The 17,614-nt window shown below is 28.3% G+C and overlaps 1 long non-coding RNA gene across 1 annotated transcript; it reads right to left on the bottom strand.

Annotated features, from left to right (window-relative positions):
- Positions 1-665: 665 nt before the first annotated feature.
- On the bottom strand, positions 666-3,283 carry LOC143051434 (uncharacterized). The gene is made up of 3 exons (XR_012970770.1): positions 3,046-3,283; positions 1,969-2,273; positions 666-793 (listed from the first exon to the last, which is right to left on the bottom strand). It is a non-coding gene; the product is annotated as an uncharacterized LOC143051434 (long non-coding RNA).
- Between the last annotated feature and the right edge of the window lie 14,331 nt (positions 3,284-17,614).

Genomic DNA, 17,614 nt, shown 5'->3' with positions numbered 1-17,614 from the left:
TGGTGAAAACTCTATTCCGTAAAAAAAATGTTAATTATTATTTTTTTATTCAAGAGATTAGTGTGCTTTTAACTGTTTTTCCGTCGCTAGATATTTTGATTTATCCAGTCTACCAGAACATCTGTTCAGTCTACCAGAATATCTGGGTTTTTTTTTCTAATTACTGGCTGTATAAGTACGCAACTATTTGGGTAGAAATACAAACCTTTGTATCAATGTATTTTTTCAATAATTTTGTTTTGTGGTTTTTTTTTCAACCTTAGCTAAAAAGTCATCCGGACATCGAAGATGTTCTCCAATTTCATTTTTTTTCTTTATTTATTGACCTCTTTTGAAAACTTTTAATGAAACTTTAATTATATCAATCATAATCCATTTGATAGACTTTCATGTTCTACCCTGATCGTAAACAAAAGTCCTAGGAATCATATAAAGATATATTCGAAAATGTGTGTTCTATTCACATAAATATAAGGGCCCGGCCCGAATGCATTAAGCTACTTAAGGTGAGATTTGTTCCGAACAGACGGATTTTTCTAAAGGTTCTTCGATAAATTAGTATTACGATTGGATATTTTCACTTATTGGATTGTATGCATACTGGCCCTGAACTTTTTAATTTATTCATATCAAAATGAAAACACAACAATAAAGGCATAAGGACACGTGTTTTCTTTAAAACATTATAAAGACAAGTAACACAATAAAGATAGAAACACATGATTTAGAATGCAAATTGTTTAATTCATATAACTTAAAACAATTCCGTTATCTGTCTGTTTTTGGTTAATATCTACAATATAAATAATATTACATTTTAGGCTGAAATCTACGGTTAAAAACATATTTTAACCAATGTTTTTAAATATGTGTTATTTTACTAGCAAAGACATATTGTGTTTAGTTTATTATACAGAGGGGAATATGATATCACGATATGATGGAAAACACAAACTGTTTGAATAGACAACAATCTGAATAATCTGTTGTCTCTTTTGGGTCCTAAATGCTCTTCAACTTTGTATTTGTTTGGCTTTTTAACTGTTTCGGTCTGGGCGTCACTGATGAGTCTTATGTAGACGAAACGCGCGACTGGCGTCTTAAATTATAATCCTGGTACCTTTGAAAGCTATTGTCATCAACATTACTTGTTCATTCATTAGTTAAATTACAAAAAAATCCGATAGATACTAAAATTGAGAATGGAAATGAGGAACGTGTCAGAGAAACCAGACTAAAAAGTAAAACAGAACCCGAAGACCACCAAATCGTCTTCAACACACCAAGAAAATCTTGCATCCGCCAAAATCTGAATCTGTGCAATAAGAAATATAGCTCTCTACAGTTTGTAGGACTGCGAAAGTGCATATTTATACGCATAGTGGTATAATTGTTTTATCGGTCCAGTTTTTTTCGCTATTAATAGATTAGAACTAAATTAAAGACTATTAATATTCAACTGCAATATGTCTACGCTCCAATATTATCCCCATTTAAGAATTTACAATATAATTGCATTATCTGAATGTAAACGAAGTCAAAATTCATTATATGAGAACTAATTAATATTTTAATCTTTGATATATTGTCTTCAATAAAATGTCATTGGCTTTAAATAATATTTCAGTATGTCCTTTAGGTTTTGCATTTATTTATTTTTTTAATTTTTTGTGACTTTTCTTGTTTGGTTGCAAAGAGCAACTATGCAATAAGGTTTAATTGTTAGAAAAAGCTATATGACGTATCAATCTATTTAAAGAGCTGGTATTCCAATTGATAAAACGATACAAAGGAAAGACAGTTATGAATGATTATCGCCTATATTAAAATCGAGGCAACTAGTTTTTCGTGATTATTGTTGAAGTTAATTTGATGCACCAATAGACAAATATTAAAACCATTGAAAATACTGATCATGACAAAATCAAAAACGACCTAAGATTCACCTTTACTAATTAAACTTCTTACCCGATCTTGTTATGCCCCTTTTGGTGGAAGTCTTCCTCCTCCTGAACCAGGATATGTAGGATATGTAGGGTATGTCATTTGAGGGTCTTGTTGGTAAGGTGTACCGTACATAGATCCCGGGTAACTTTGAGGGTACTGAGAATAAGGTGATCCTCCGTAACCACGGTACATTGATGATGTTTGATAATTTCTTAAATATTTACAACATGTTCTCCAGTATCTGGGATAAAATGGTAGCATACAGGTGTATCTCATGGTCCATTCCCTATAACGACATCGCCGACGACAAGTACACCATATTCGTCCTAAATATGAAAGGGATTGATTTAGAAAATCCATGCAACAATGTAAAATGAAGCAATTCTGTTTTGAGTAATACATAAGTATACAAATATTTCTACATATGCAGTCGAAAAGAAACATGAAAAATTTAGTAACTCAATCACTGATTCGAAATAGCTTATGTTATATTGTTAATAGCGTGTTGGTTTTACTTTTATCCTTATTGATGTTGTATTCTTTTTGATTTTAATTTCTTATTTTGATTTTAGCGTTGACAGTCATGCTAACAAATAAGAGGTTTATCTGGCTATAAAACAACGTTTAATCAACCAATATGTACTGTACCAAATCAGGGATATGCTAGTCATTATCAATTCGTTTGATGTGTTTGAGCTGTTGATTTTGAAATTTACTTAATACGAATTTAGAATTTTTCTCGGAGTTCGTTTTTTTTTGTTAATCTATTTTTTTGTTGTATATTTCATCTCCTACTTCAAATATGAGAAAAAGGAGCTTAGGTGGTAGATTGCCAATGAGACAACTCTTCACAAGAGACCAAAATGACACAAAAATTAACAACTACAGGTTACAGTACGGCCTTCAACAATGAGCAAAGCCCACATTGCATAGTCAGCTATAAAAGGTCCCGACATAACAATGTAAAACAAATCACACGAGAAAATTAACAGCCTAATTTATGTAAAAAAAAATTAACATAACACTGCATTACAGGCTTCTGACCTGAGACATGTATATTAAGATGGTTTCAACGTAGATTGAAAAACAAATACAAACCAGAACTTGAGCCGTATCTGGAGCCATAACCTTGACTTTGTCCGCCTGTATATTCATCATTAGGATACATATCACCTCCGATTTGGCCACCACCAATACCCATCGGTTGTCCCATGCTTCTATAGTACTCAGGTGTGGTTCCTTGAATGAATGGTAAGGCAGCAATGACAAACAAAAGAAGAAGAGTTGGTAGTCCCATTGTTTTGGCTACGTCAAGTGACTTGTTGTAAACCTTATCGAAGCTATGCTCAAGTGTAGCGTGCTTGCTCTACTAGAACTTACTATATATACCCTATACCTCTCATCTTGATAGAGAACAGACATGTTAGTGGCCATTGTATATAATGATTTTGATGGAAATCATCTTTGATCTGCTTGATAGATTAACCTACTTTTACGGTTTGAGGTTGACCAGAATTGATGTTAATTAGAATATGTACATCTTAATATGTACAAAAAAATGTTCGGTAAAACGAATCAAAGGTATTTGTATTTATAGCCAAGTGAAGTGTTAATTTGAAGTATAACATAGCTATATTCGAATATGAGTTTTATGTTTTTAAAGTTGTATGAGAAGTACAGACCTTAAAAAAATTATAAAGTTAATAATTCAAGAATTTCAGACGCTAATTTCGTGAGCAAATTACCAGAAGTCAGATTGGGGGAAATCAGTTACCTAGTAAACGAACAGTGAAAGAATTGACTATGGACATGATTGTCTTGGAATTTCAAAGGACTACCTTTAACACACGTTGACAAGCGTATGGCTACTTAAACGCCCAGTGTCAATACTGTCATGCAATTTCCGGACAACAAACTTTTTACAATCAATGTGTCTTTTGTAGACGAAACGCAAGTCTGGCGTAAATACAAAATTTAATCCTGATATCTTTGATGAGTGTACTTGTAGGTTCTTTAAGGTAGTCGAAGATGTTCAACGAACAACCGCCGGACATATCATGGTGTTGTGAAATCGTTTTTTTGTTTTTTTTCCAAACGTGAATAAAGTGTTGCACAAATAATTTGTGTTAGCTAGATAAACAGTGAAATACAGTTTTACAATATAATTAAATAACAGAATATGTTACACAAACACTGAGCACACGTATCAAAGTAAGATGACAAAAGTGTTTTACAATGTTCAGCGTTTTAAAAAATATAAGAGGTCGGGTATATCTGTTCAAAGGATAGAAATTCCAGAGAAACAAAAAATTGGAGTAAATGGCAAAGGTTTCGATCCACTTTATTTCTACAGATAGTGTATACCGATATAGTTTTGTGACATTTTTAAAATTACGAGATAAAAAATAGCTGGTATGTACAAAACACTTTCATTACAATATCTCAGTGAAAAGAAACCTGTATCGTAAGCTCTTGATATTCCTACACTGGAAGACACTATTTTCAAATCTAAATAAACTCATCATAGATACCAGGACTAAATTTTGTACATACGCCAGACGCGCGTTTCGTTTACAAAAAACTCATCAGTGACGCTCGAATCCAAAAAAGTTAAAAAGGTCAAATAAAGTACGAAGTTGAAGAGCATTGAAGCAAAGGCTTCTTTTAGTTATGATGCATGTAACGTTATTTTGCTATTCGCGTGATTCACATGCAGTTTCATAAATGCCCTGTATCATGTGTATTGCTTAAACCAGAACAATTTTCAATGTAACCATTTTTATTAATATTTTTATTTTTATTTTAGATATATGCTGTCATTATTGTTAAGGTAGTTCAGGGGTATAGAAAAAAAATGACAGAATTTTCTTATACTTTGTGAAATTTAACTTTGAAGTATTGTTAATGAAAAAATGCAAAAAAAATTGGGTAGCAATATTTGAAAATTATGACTAAAAAAATTTGTTAGCATCAATTTAGAGTGCCAGCATGTCCTTTTTTTTATTTAAAATATTAAATCGTAAACAAAATTCAGTAGTTCTCATACCTCAGACTGACTCATATAATAAAATTATTTGTCCGCAACAACCAAAACTGACCATATAAGCATTCTAGTATGTAAATCTATATAGCCGCATAGTAAATGAGTTATATTTTCAAGTAAGGATTGATTGTATAATAAAAAAGGTAGTAATATTTGAATATTATGATTAAAAAAAATTTGTTCGCATCAATTTAGAGTGCCAGCATGTCCTTTTTTTATTTAAAATATTGAATCGTAAACAAAATTCAGTAGTTTTCATACCTCAGACTGACTCATATAATAAAATGATTTGTCCGCAACAACCAAAACTGACCATATAAGCATTTTATTATGTAAATCTATATAGCCGCATAGTAAATGAGTTATATTTTCATGTAAGGATTGATTGTATAAGAAAATAGGTAGCAATATTTGAATATTATGACTAAAAAATTTTGTTCGCATCAATTTAGAGTCCCAGCATGTACTTTTTTTATTCAAAATATTGAATTGTAAACAAAATTCAGTAGTTTTCATACCTCAGACTGACTCATATAATAAAATTATTTGTCCGCAACAACCAAAACTTACCATATAAGCATTTGCTTATGTAAATCTATATAGCCGCATAGTAAATGAGTTATATTTTCATGTAAGGATTTATTGTATAAGAAAATAGGTAGCAATATTTAAATATTATGACTAAAAAATTTTGTTCGCATCAATTTAGAGTGCCAGCATGTCCTTTTTTATTCAAAATATTGAAGCGTAAACAAAATTCAGTAGTTTTCATACCTCAGACTGACTCATATAATAAAATTATTTGTCCGCAATAACCAAAACTGACCATATAAGCATTTGCTTATGTAAATCTATATAGCCACAGAGTAAATGAGCTATATTTTCATGTAAGGATTGATTGCATAAAAAAATAAGTAGCAATATTTGAACATTATGATTACAAAATTTTATTCGCATCAATTTAGAGTGCCAGCATGTCCTTTTTTATTCAAAATATTGAATCGTTAACAAAATTCAGTAGTTTTCATACCTCAGACTGACTCATATAATAAAAATATTTGTCCGCAACAACCAAAACTGACCATATAAGCATTCTAGTATGTAAATCTATATAGCTGCATAGTAAATGAGTTATATTTTCAAGTAAGGATTGATTGTATAATAAAAAAGGAAGTAATATTTGAATATTATGATTAAAAAAATTTTGTTCCCATCAATTTAGAGTGCCAGCATGTCCTTTTTTATTTAAAATATTGAATCGTAAACAAAATTTAGTAGTTTTCATACCTCAGACTGACTCGTATAATAAAATGATTTGTCCGCAACAACCAAAACTGACCATATAAGCATTTTATTATGTAAATCTATATAGCCGCATAGTAAATGAGTTATATTTTCATGTAAGGATTGATTGTATAAGAAAATAGGTAGCAATATTTGAATATTATGACTAAAAAATTTTGTTCGCATCAATTTAGAGTGCCAGCATGTACTTTTTTTATTCAAAATATTGAATCGTAAACAAAATTCAGTAGTTTTCATACCTCAGACTGACTCATATAATAAAATTATTTGTCCGCAACAACCAAAACTGACCATATAAGCATTTTATTATGTAAATCTATATAGCCGCATAGTAAATGAGTTATATTTTCATGTAAGGATTGATTGTATAAGAAAATAGGTAGCAATATTTGAATATTATGACTAAAAAAATTTGTTCGCATCAATTTAGAGTGCCAGCATGTCCTTTTTTTATTTAAAATATTGAATCGTAAACAAAATTCAGTAGTTTTCATACCTCAGACTGACTCATATAATAAAATGATTTGTCCGCAACAACCAAAACTGACCATATAAGCATTCTAGTATGTAAATCTATATAGCCGCATAGTAAATGAGTTATATTTTCAAGTAAGGATTGATTGTATAATAAAAAAGGTAGTAATATTTGAATATTATGATTAAAAAAAATTTGTTCGCATCAATTTAGAGTGCCAGCATGTCCTTTTTTTATTTAAAATATTGAATCGTAAACAAAATTCAGTAGTTTTCATACCTCAGACTGACTCATATGATAAAATGATTTGTCCGCAACAACCAAAACTGACCATATAAGCATTTTATTATGTAAATCTATATAGCCGCATAGTAAATGAGTTATATTTTCATGTAAGGATTGATTGTATAAGAAAATAGGTAGCAATATTTGAATATTATGACTAAAAAATTTTGTTCGCATCAATTTAGAGTGCCAGCATGTACTTTTTTTATTCAAAATATTGAATTGTAAACAAAATTCAGTAGTTTTCATACCTCAGACTGACTCATATAATAAAATTATTTGTCCGCAACAACCAAAACTTACCATATAAGCATTTGCTTATGTAAATCTATATAGCCGCATAGTAAATGAGTTATATTTTCATGTAAGGATTTATTGTATAAGAAAATAGGTAGCAATATTTAAATATTATGACTAAAAAATTTTGTTCGCATCAATTTAGAGTGCCAGCATGTCCTTTTTTATTCAAAATATTGAAGCGTAAACAAAATTCAGTAGTTTTCATACCTCAGACTGACTCATATAATAAAATTTTTTGTCCGCAATAACCAAAACTGACCATATAAGCATTTGCTTATGTAAATCTATATAGCCACAGAGTAAATGAGCTATATTTTCATGTAAGGATTGATTGCATAAAAAAATAGGTAGCAATATTTGAACATTATGATTACAAAATTTTATTCGCATCAATTTAGAGTGCCAGCATGTCCTTTTTTATTCAAAATATTGAATCGTTAACAAAATTCAGTAGTTTTCATACCTCAGACTGACTCATATAATAAAAATATTTGTCCGCAACAACCAAAACTGACCATATAAGCATTCTAGTATGTAAATCTATATAGCTGCATAGTAAATGAGTTATATTTTCAAGTAAGGATTGATTGTATAATAAAAAAGGAAGTAATATTTGAATATTATGATTAAAAAAATTTTGTTCCCATCAATTTAGAGTGCCAGCATGTCCTTTTTTATTTAAAATATTGAATCGTAAACAAAATTTAGTAGTTTTCATACCTCAGACTGACTCATATAATAAAATGATTTGTCCGCAACAACCAAAACTGACCATATAAGCATTTTATTATGTAAATCTATATAGCCGCATAGTAAATGAGTTATATTTTCATGTAAGGATTGATTGTATAAGAAAATAGGTAGCAATATTTGAATATTATGACTAAAAAATTTTGTTCGCATCAATTTAGAGTGCCAGCATGTACTTTTTTTATTCAAAATATTGAATCGTAAACAAAATTCAGTAGTTTTCATACCTCAGACTGACTCATATAATAAAATTATTTGTCCGCAACAACCAAAACTGACCATATAAGCATTTTATTATGTAAATCTATATAGCCCCATAGTAAATGAGTTATATTTTCATGTAAGGATTGATTGTATAAGAAAATAGGTAGCAATATTTGAATATTATGACTAAAAAAATTTGTTCGCATCAATTTAGAGTGCCAGCATGTCCTTTTTTTATTCAAAATATTGAATCGTAAACAAAATTCAGTAGTTTTCATACCTCAGACTGACTCATATAATAAAATTATTTGTCCACAACAACCAAAACTGACCATATAAGCATTCTATTATGTAAATTTATATAGCCGCATAGTAAATGAGTTATATTTTCAAGTAAGGATTGATTGTATAATAAAAAAGGAAGTAATATTTGAATATTATGATTAAAAAAATTTTGTTCCCATCAATTTAGAGTGCCAGCATGTCCTTTTTTATTTAAAATATTGAATCGTAAACAAAATTTAGTAGTTTTCATACCTCAGACTGACTCATATAATAAAATTATTTGTCCGCAACAACCAAAACTGACCATATAAGCATTTTATTATGTAAATCTATATAGCCGCATAGTAAATGAGTTATATTTTCATGTAAGGATTGATTGAATAAGAAAATATGTAGCAATATTTGATTATTATGACTAAAAAAGTTTGTTCGCATCAATTTAGAGTGCCAGCATGTCCTTTTTTATTCAAAATATTGAATCGTAAACCAAATTCAGTAGTTTTCATACCTCAGACTGACTCATATAATAAAATTGTTTGTCTGCAACAACCAAAACTGACCATATAAGCATTCTAGTATGTAAATCTATATAGCCACATAGTAAATGAGTTATATTTTCATGTAAGAATTGATTGTATAATAAAATAGGTAGCAATATTTGAAAATTATGACTAAAAAAATTTGTTAGCATCAATTTAGAGTGCCAGCATGTCCTTTTTTTTATTTAAAATATTAAATCGTAAACAAAATTCAGTAGTTCTCATACCTCAGACTGACTCATATAATAAAATTATTTGTCCGCAACAACCAAAACTGACCATATAAGCATTCTAGTATGTAAATCTATATAGCCGCATAGTAAATGAGTTATATTTTCAAGTAAGGATTGATTGTATAATAAAAAAGGTAGTAATATTTGAATATTATGATTAAAAAAAATTTGTTCGCATCAATTTAGAGTGCCAGCATGTCCTTTTTTTATTTAAAATATTGAATCGTAAACAAAATTCAGTAGTTTTCATACCTCAGACTGACTCATATAATAAAATGATTTGTCCGCAACAACCAAAACTGACCATATAAGCATTTTATTATGTAAATCTATATAGCCGCATAGTAAATGAGTTATATTTTCATGTAAGGATTGATTGTATAAGAAAATAGGTAGCAATATTTGAATATTATGACTAAAAAATTTTGTTCGCATCAATTTAGAGTGCCAGCATGTACTTTTTTTATTCAAAATATTGAATTGTAAACAAAATTCAGTAGTTTTCATACCTCAGACTGACTCATATAATAAAATTATTTGTCCGCAACAACCAAAACTTACCATATAAGCATTTGCTTATGTAAATCTATATAGCCGCATAGTAAATGAGTTATATTTTCATGTAAGGATTTATTGTATAAGAAAATAGGTAGCAATATTTAAATATTATGACTAAAAAATTTTGTTCGCATCAATTTAGAGTGCCAGCATGTCCTTTTTTATTCAAAATATTGAAGCGTAAACAAAATTCAGTAGTTTTCATACCTCAGACTGACTCATATAATAAAATTATTTGTCCGCAATAACCAAAACTGACCATATAAGCATTTGCTTATGTAAATCTATATAGCCACAGAGTAAATGAGCTATATTTTCATGTAAGGATTGATTGCATAAAAAAATAAGTAGCAATATTTGAACATTATGATTACAAAATTTTATTCGCATCAATTTAGAGTGCCAGCATGTCCTTTTTTATTCAAAATATTGAATCGTTAACAAAATTCAGTAGTTTTCATACCTCAGACTGACTCATATAATAAAAATATTTGTCCGCAACAACCAAAACTGACCATATAAGCATTCTAGTATGTAAATCTATATAGCTGCATAGTAAATGAGTTATATTTTCAAGTAAGGATTGATTGTATAATAAAAAAGGAAGTAATATTTGAATATTATGATTAAAAAAATTTTGTTCCCATCAATTTAGAGTGCCAGCATGTCCTTTTTTATTTAAAATATTGAATCGTAAACAAAATTTAGTAGTTTTCATACCTCAGACTGACTCGTATAATAAAATGATTTGTCCGCAACAACCAAAACTGACCATATAAGCATTTTATTATGTAAATCTATATAGCCGCATAGTAAATGAGTTATATTTTCATGTAAGGATTGATTGTATAAGAAAATAGGTAGCAATATTTGAATATTATGACTAAAAAATTTTGTTCGCATCAATTTAGAGTGCCAGCATGTACTTTTTTTATTCAAAATATTGAATCGTAAACAAAATTCAGTAGTTTTCATACCTCAGACTGACTCATATAATAAAATTATTTGTCCGCAACAACCAAAACTGACCATATAAGCATTTTATTATGTAAATCTATATAGCCGCATAGTAAATGAGTTATATTTTCATGTAAGGATTGATTGTATAAGAAAATAGGTAGCAATATTTGAATATTATGACTAAAAAAATTTGTTCGCATCAATTTAGAGTGCCAGCATGTCCTTTTTTTATTTAAAATATTGAATCGTAAACAAAATTCAGTAGTTTTCATACCTCAGACTGACTCATATAATAAAATGATTTGTCCGCAACAACCAAAACTGACCATATAAGCATTCTAGTATGTAAATCTATATAGCCGCATAGTAAATGAGTTATATTTTCAAGTAAGGATTGATTGTATAATAAAAAAGGTAGTAATATTTGAATATTATGATTAAAAAAAATTTGTTCGCATCAATTTAGAGTGCCAGCATGTCCTTTTTTTATTTAAAATATTGAATCGTAAACAAAATTCAGTAGTTTTCATACCTCAGACTGACTCATATGATAAAATGATTTGTCCGCAACAACCAAAACTGACCATATAAGCATTTTATTATGTAAATCTATATAGCCGCATAGTAAATGAGTTATATTTTCATGTAAGGATTGATTGTATAAGAAAATAGGTAGCAATATTTGAATATTATGACTAAAAAATTTTGTTCGCATCAATTTAGAGTGCCAGCATGTACTTTTTTTATTCAAAATATTGAATTGTAAACAAAATTCAGTAGTTTTCATACCTCAGACTGACTCATATAATAAAATTATTTGTCCGCAACAACCAAAACTTACCATATAAGCATTTGCTTATGTAAATCTATATAGCCGCATAGTAAATGAGTTATATTTTCATGTAAGGATTTATTGTATAAGAAAATAGGTAGCAATATTTAAATATTATGACTAAAAAATTTTGTTCGCATCAATTTAGAGTGCCAGCATGTCCTTTTTTATTCAAAATATTGAAGCGTAAACAAAATTCAGTAGTTTTCATACCTCAGACTGACTCATATAATAAAATTTTTTGTCCGCAATAACCAAAACTGACCATATAAGCATTTGCTTATGTAAATCTATATAGCCACAGAGTAAATGAGCTATATTTTCATGTAAGGATTGATTGCATAAAAAAATAGGTAGCAATATTTGAACATTATGATTACAAAATTTTATTCGCATCAATTTAGAGCGCCAGCATGTCCTTTTTTATTCAAAATATTGAATCGTTAACAAAATTCAGTAGTTTTCATACCTCAGACTGACTCATATAATGAAAATATTTGTCCGCAACAACCAAAACTGACCATATAAGCATTCTAGTATGTAAATCTATATAGCTGCATAGTAAATGAGTTATATTTTCAAGTAAGGATTGATTGTATAATAAAAAAGGAAGTAATATTTGAATATTATGATTAAAAAAATTTTGTTCCCATCAATTTAGAGTGCCAGCATGTCCTTTTTTATTTAAAATATTGAATCGTAAACAAAATTTAGTAGTTTTCATACCTCAGACTGACTCATATAATAAAATGATTTGTCCGCAACAACCAAAACTGACCATATAAGCATTTTATTATGTAAATCTATATAGCCGCATAGTAAATGAGTTATATTTTCATGTAAGGATTGATTGTATAAGAAAATAGGTAGCAATATTTGAATATTATGACTAAAAAATTTTGTTCGCATCAATTTAGAGTGCCAGCATGTACTTTTTTTATTCAAAATATTGAATCGTAAACAAAATTCAGTAGTTTTCATACCTCAGACTGACTCATATAATAAAATTATTTGTCCGCAACAACCAAAACTGACCATATAAGCATTTTATTATGTAAATCTATATAGCCGCATAGTAAATGAGTTATATTTTCATGTAAGGATTGATTGTATAAGAAAATAGGTAGCAATATTTGAATATTATGACTAAAAAAATTTGTTCGCATCAATTTAGAGTGCCAGCATGTCCTTTTTTTATTCAAAATATTGAATCGTAAACAAAATTCAGTAGTTTTCATACCTCAGACTGACTCATATAATAAAATTATTTGTCCACAACAACCAAAACTGACCATATAAGCATTCTATTATGTAAATTTATATAGCCGCATAGTAAATGAGTTATATTTTCAAGTAAGGATTGATTGTATAATAAAAAAGGAAGTAATATTTGAATATTATGATTAAAAAAATTTTGTTCCCATCAATTTAGAGTGCCAGCATGTCCTTTTTTATTTAAAATATTGAATCGTAAACAAAATTTAGTAGTTTTCATACCTCAGACTGACTCATATAATAAAATGATTTGTCCGCAACAACCAAAACTGACCATATAAGCATTTTATTATGTAAATCTATATAGCCGCATAGTAAATGAGTTATATTTTCATGTAAGGATTGATTGTATAAGAAAATAGGTAGCAATATTTGAATATTATGACTAAAAAATTTTGTTCGCATCAATTTAGAGTGCCAGCATGTACTTTTTTTATTCAAAATATTGAATCGTAAACAAAATTCAGTAGTTTTCATACCTCAGACTGACTCATATAATGAAATTATTTGTCCGCAACAACCAAAACTGACCATATAAGCATTTTATTATGTAAATCTATATAGCCGCATAGTAAATGAGTTATATTTTCATGTAAGGATTGATTGTATAAGAAAATAGGTAGCAATATTTGAATATTATGACTAAAAAAATTTGTTCGCATCAATTTAGAGTGCCAGCATGTCCTTTTTTTATTTAAAATATTGAATCGTAAACAAAATTCAGTAGTTTTCATACCTCAGACTGACTCATATAATAAAATGATTTGTCCGCAACAACCAAAACTGACCATATAAGCATTCTAGTATGTAAATCTATATAGCCGCATAGTAAATGAGTTATATTTTCAAGTAAGGATTGATTGTATAATAAAAAAGGTAGTAATATTTGAATATTATGATTAAAAAAAATTTGTTCGCATCAATTTAGAGTGCCAGCATGTCCTTTTTTTATTTAAAATATTGAATCGTAAACAAAATTCAGTAGTTTTCATACCTCAGACTGACTCATATGATAAAATGATTTGTCCGCAACAACCAAAACTGACCATATAAGCATTTTATTATGTAAATCTATATAGCCACATAGTAAATGAGTTATATTTTCATGTAAGGATTGATTGTATAAGAAAATAGGTAGCAATATTTGAATATTATGACTAAAAAATTTTGTTCGCATCAATTTAGAGTGCCAGCATGTACTTTTTTTATTCAAAATATTGAATTGTAAACAAAATTCAGTAGTTTTCATACCTCAGACTGACTCATATAATAAAATTATTTGTCCGCAACAACCAAAACTTACCATATAAGCATTTGCTTATGTAAATCTATATAGCCGCATAGTAAATGAGTTATATTTTCATGTAAGGATTTATTGTATAAGAAAATAGGTAGCAATATTTAAATATTATGACTAAAAAATTTTGTTCGCATCAATTTAGAGTGCCAGCATGTCCTTTTTTATTCAAAATATTGAAGCGTAAACAAAATTCAGTAGTTTTCATACCTCAGACTGACTCATATAATAAAATTATTTGTCCGCAATAACCAAAACTGACCATATAAGCATTTGCTTATGTAAATCTATATAGCCACAGAGTAAATGAGCTATATTTTCATGTAAGGATTGATTGCATAAAAAAATAAGTAGCAATATTTGAACATTATGATTACAAAATTTTATTCGCATCAATTTAGAGTGCCAGCATGTCCTTTTTTATTCAAAATATTGAATCGTTAACAAAATTCAGTAGTTTTCATACCTCAGACTGACTCATATAATAAAAATATTTGTCCGCAACAACCAAAACTGACCATATAAGCATTCTAGTATGTAAATCTATATAGCTGCATAGTAAATGAGTTATATTTTCAAGTAAGGATTGATTGTATAATAAAAAAGGAAGTAATATTTGAATATTATGATTAAAAAAATTTTGTTCCCATCAATTTAGAGTGCCAGCATGTCCTTTTTTATTTAAAATATTGAATCGTAAACAAAATTTAGTAGTTTTCATACCTCAGACTGACTCGTATAATAAAATGATTTGTCCGCAACAACCAAAACTGACCATATAAGCATTTTATTATGTAAATCTATATAGCCGCATAGTAAATGAGTTATATTTTCATGTAAGGATTGATTGTATAAGAAAATAGGTAGCAATATTTGAATATTATGACTAAAAAATTTTGTTCGCATCAATTTAGAGTGCCAGCATGTACTTTTTTTATTCAAAATATTGAATCGTAAACAAAATTCAGTAGTTTTCATACCTCAGACTGACTCATATAATAAAATTATTTGTCCGCAACAACCAAAACTGACCATATAAGCATTTTATTATGTAAATCTATATAGCCGCATAGTAAATGAGTTATATTTTCATGTAAGGATTGATTGTATAAGAAAATAGGTAGCAATATTTGAATATTATGACTAAAAAAATTTGTTCGCATCAATTTAGAGTGCCAGCATGTCCTTTTTTTATTTAAAATATTGAATCGTAAACAAAATTCAGTAGTTTTCATACCTCAGACTGACTCATATAATAAAATGATTTGTCCGCAACAACCAAAACTGACCATATAAGCATTCTAGTATGTAAATCTATATAGCCGCATAGTAAATGAGTTATATTTTCAAGTAAGGATTGATTGTATAATAAAAAAGGTAGTAATATTTGAATATTATGATTAAAAAAAATTTGTTCGCATCAATTTAGAGTGCCAGCATGTCCTTTTTTTATTTAAAATATTGAATCGTAAACAAAATTCAGTAGTTTTCATACCTCAGACTGACTCATATGATAAAATGATTTGTCCGCAACAACCAAAACTGACCATATAAGCATTTTATTATGTAAATCTATATAGCCACATAGTAAATGAGTTATATTTTCATGTAAGGATTGATTGTATAAGAAAATAGGTAGCAATATTTGAATATTATGACTAAAAAATTTTGTTCGCATCAATTTAGAGTGCCAGCATGTACTTTTTTTATTCAAAATATTGAATTGTAAACAAAATTCAGTAGTTTTCATACCTCAGACTGACTCATATAATAAAATTATTTGTCCGCAACAACCAAAACTTACCATATAAGCATTTGCTTATGTAAATCTATATAGCCGCATAGTAAATGAGTTATATTTTCATGTAAGGATTTATTGTATAAGAAAATAGGTAGCAATATTTAAATATTATGACTAAAAAATTTTGTTCGCATCAATTTAGAGTGCCAGCATGTCCTTTTTTATTCAAAATATTGAAGCTTAAACAAAATTCAGTAGTTTTCATACCTCAGACTGACTCATATAATAAAATTTTTTGTCCGCAATAACCAAAACTGACCATATAAGCATTTGCTTATGTAAATCTATATAGCTGCATAGTAAATGAGTTATATTTTCAAGTAAGGATTGATTGTATAATAAAAAAGGAAGTAATATTTGAATATTATGATTAAAAAAATTTTGTTCCCATCAATTTAGAGTGCCAGCATGTCCTTTTTTATTTAAAATATTGAATCGTAAACAAAATTTAGTAGTTTTCATACCTCAGACTGACTCATATAATAAAATGATTTGTCCGCAACAACCAAAACTGACCATATAAGCATTTTATTATGTAAATCTATATAGCCGCATAGTAAATGAGTTATATTTTCATGTAAGGATTGATTGTATAAGAAAATAGGTAGCAATATTTGAATATTATGACTAAAAAATTTTGTTCGCATCAATTTAGAGTGCCAGCATGTACTTTTTTTATTCAAAATATTGAATCGTAAACAAAATTCAGTAGTTTTCATACCTCAGACTGACTCATATAATAAAATTATTTGTCCGCAACAACCAAAACTGACCATATAAGCATTTTATTATGTAAATCTATATAGCCGCATAGTAAATGAGTTATATTTTCATGTAAGGATTGATTGTATAAGAAAATAGGTAGCAATATTTGAATATTATGACTAAAAAAATTTGTTCGCATCAATTTAGAGTGCCAGCATGTCCTTTTTTTATTCAAAATATTGAATCGTAAACAAAATTCAGTAGTTTTCATACCTCAGACTGACTCATATAATAAAATTATTTGTCCACAACAACCAAAACTGACCATATAAGCATTCTATTATGTAAATTTATATAGCCGCATAGTAAATGAGTTATATTTTCAAGTAAGGATTGATTGTATAATAAAAAAGGAAGTAATATTTGAATATTATGATTAAAAAAATTTTGTTCCCATCAATTTAGAGTGCCAGCATGTCCTTTTTTATTTAAAATATTGAATCGTAAACAAAATTTAGTAGTTTTCATACTTTAGACTGACTCATATAATAAAATGATTTGTCCGCAACAACCAAAACTGACCATATAAGCATTTTATTATGTAAATCTATATAGCCGCATAGTAAATGAGTTATATTTTCATGTAAGGATTGATTGTATAAGAAAATAGGTAGCAATATTTGAATATTATGACTAAAAAATTTTGTTCGCATCAATTTAGAGTGCCAGCATGTACTTTTTTTATTCAAAATATTGAATCGTAAACAAAATTCAGTAGTTTTCATACCTCAGACTGACTCATATAATAAAATTATTTGTC

The sequence above is a fragment of the Mytilus galloprovincialis genome, chromosome 11, assembly GCF_965363235.1.
Source record: "Mytilus galloprovincialis chromosome 11, xbMytGall1.hap1.1, whole genome shotgun sequence".
Classification (NCBI taxonomy): Eukaryota; Metazoa; Mollusca; class Bivalvia; order Mytilida; family Mytilidae; genus Mytilus; species Mytilus galloprovincialis.
Note: the sequence above shows the minus strand (reverse complement) of the source record. Positions and strands in the feature narration are given on the sequence as shown.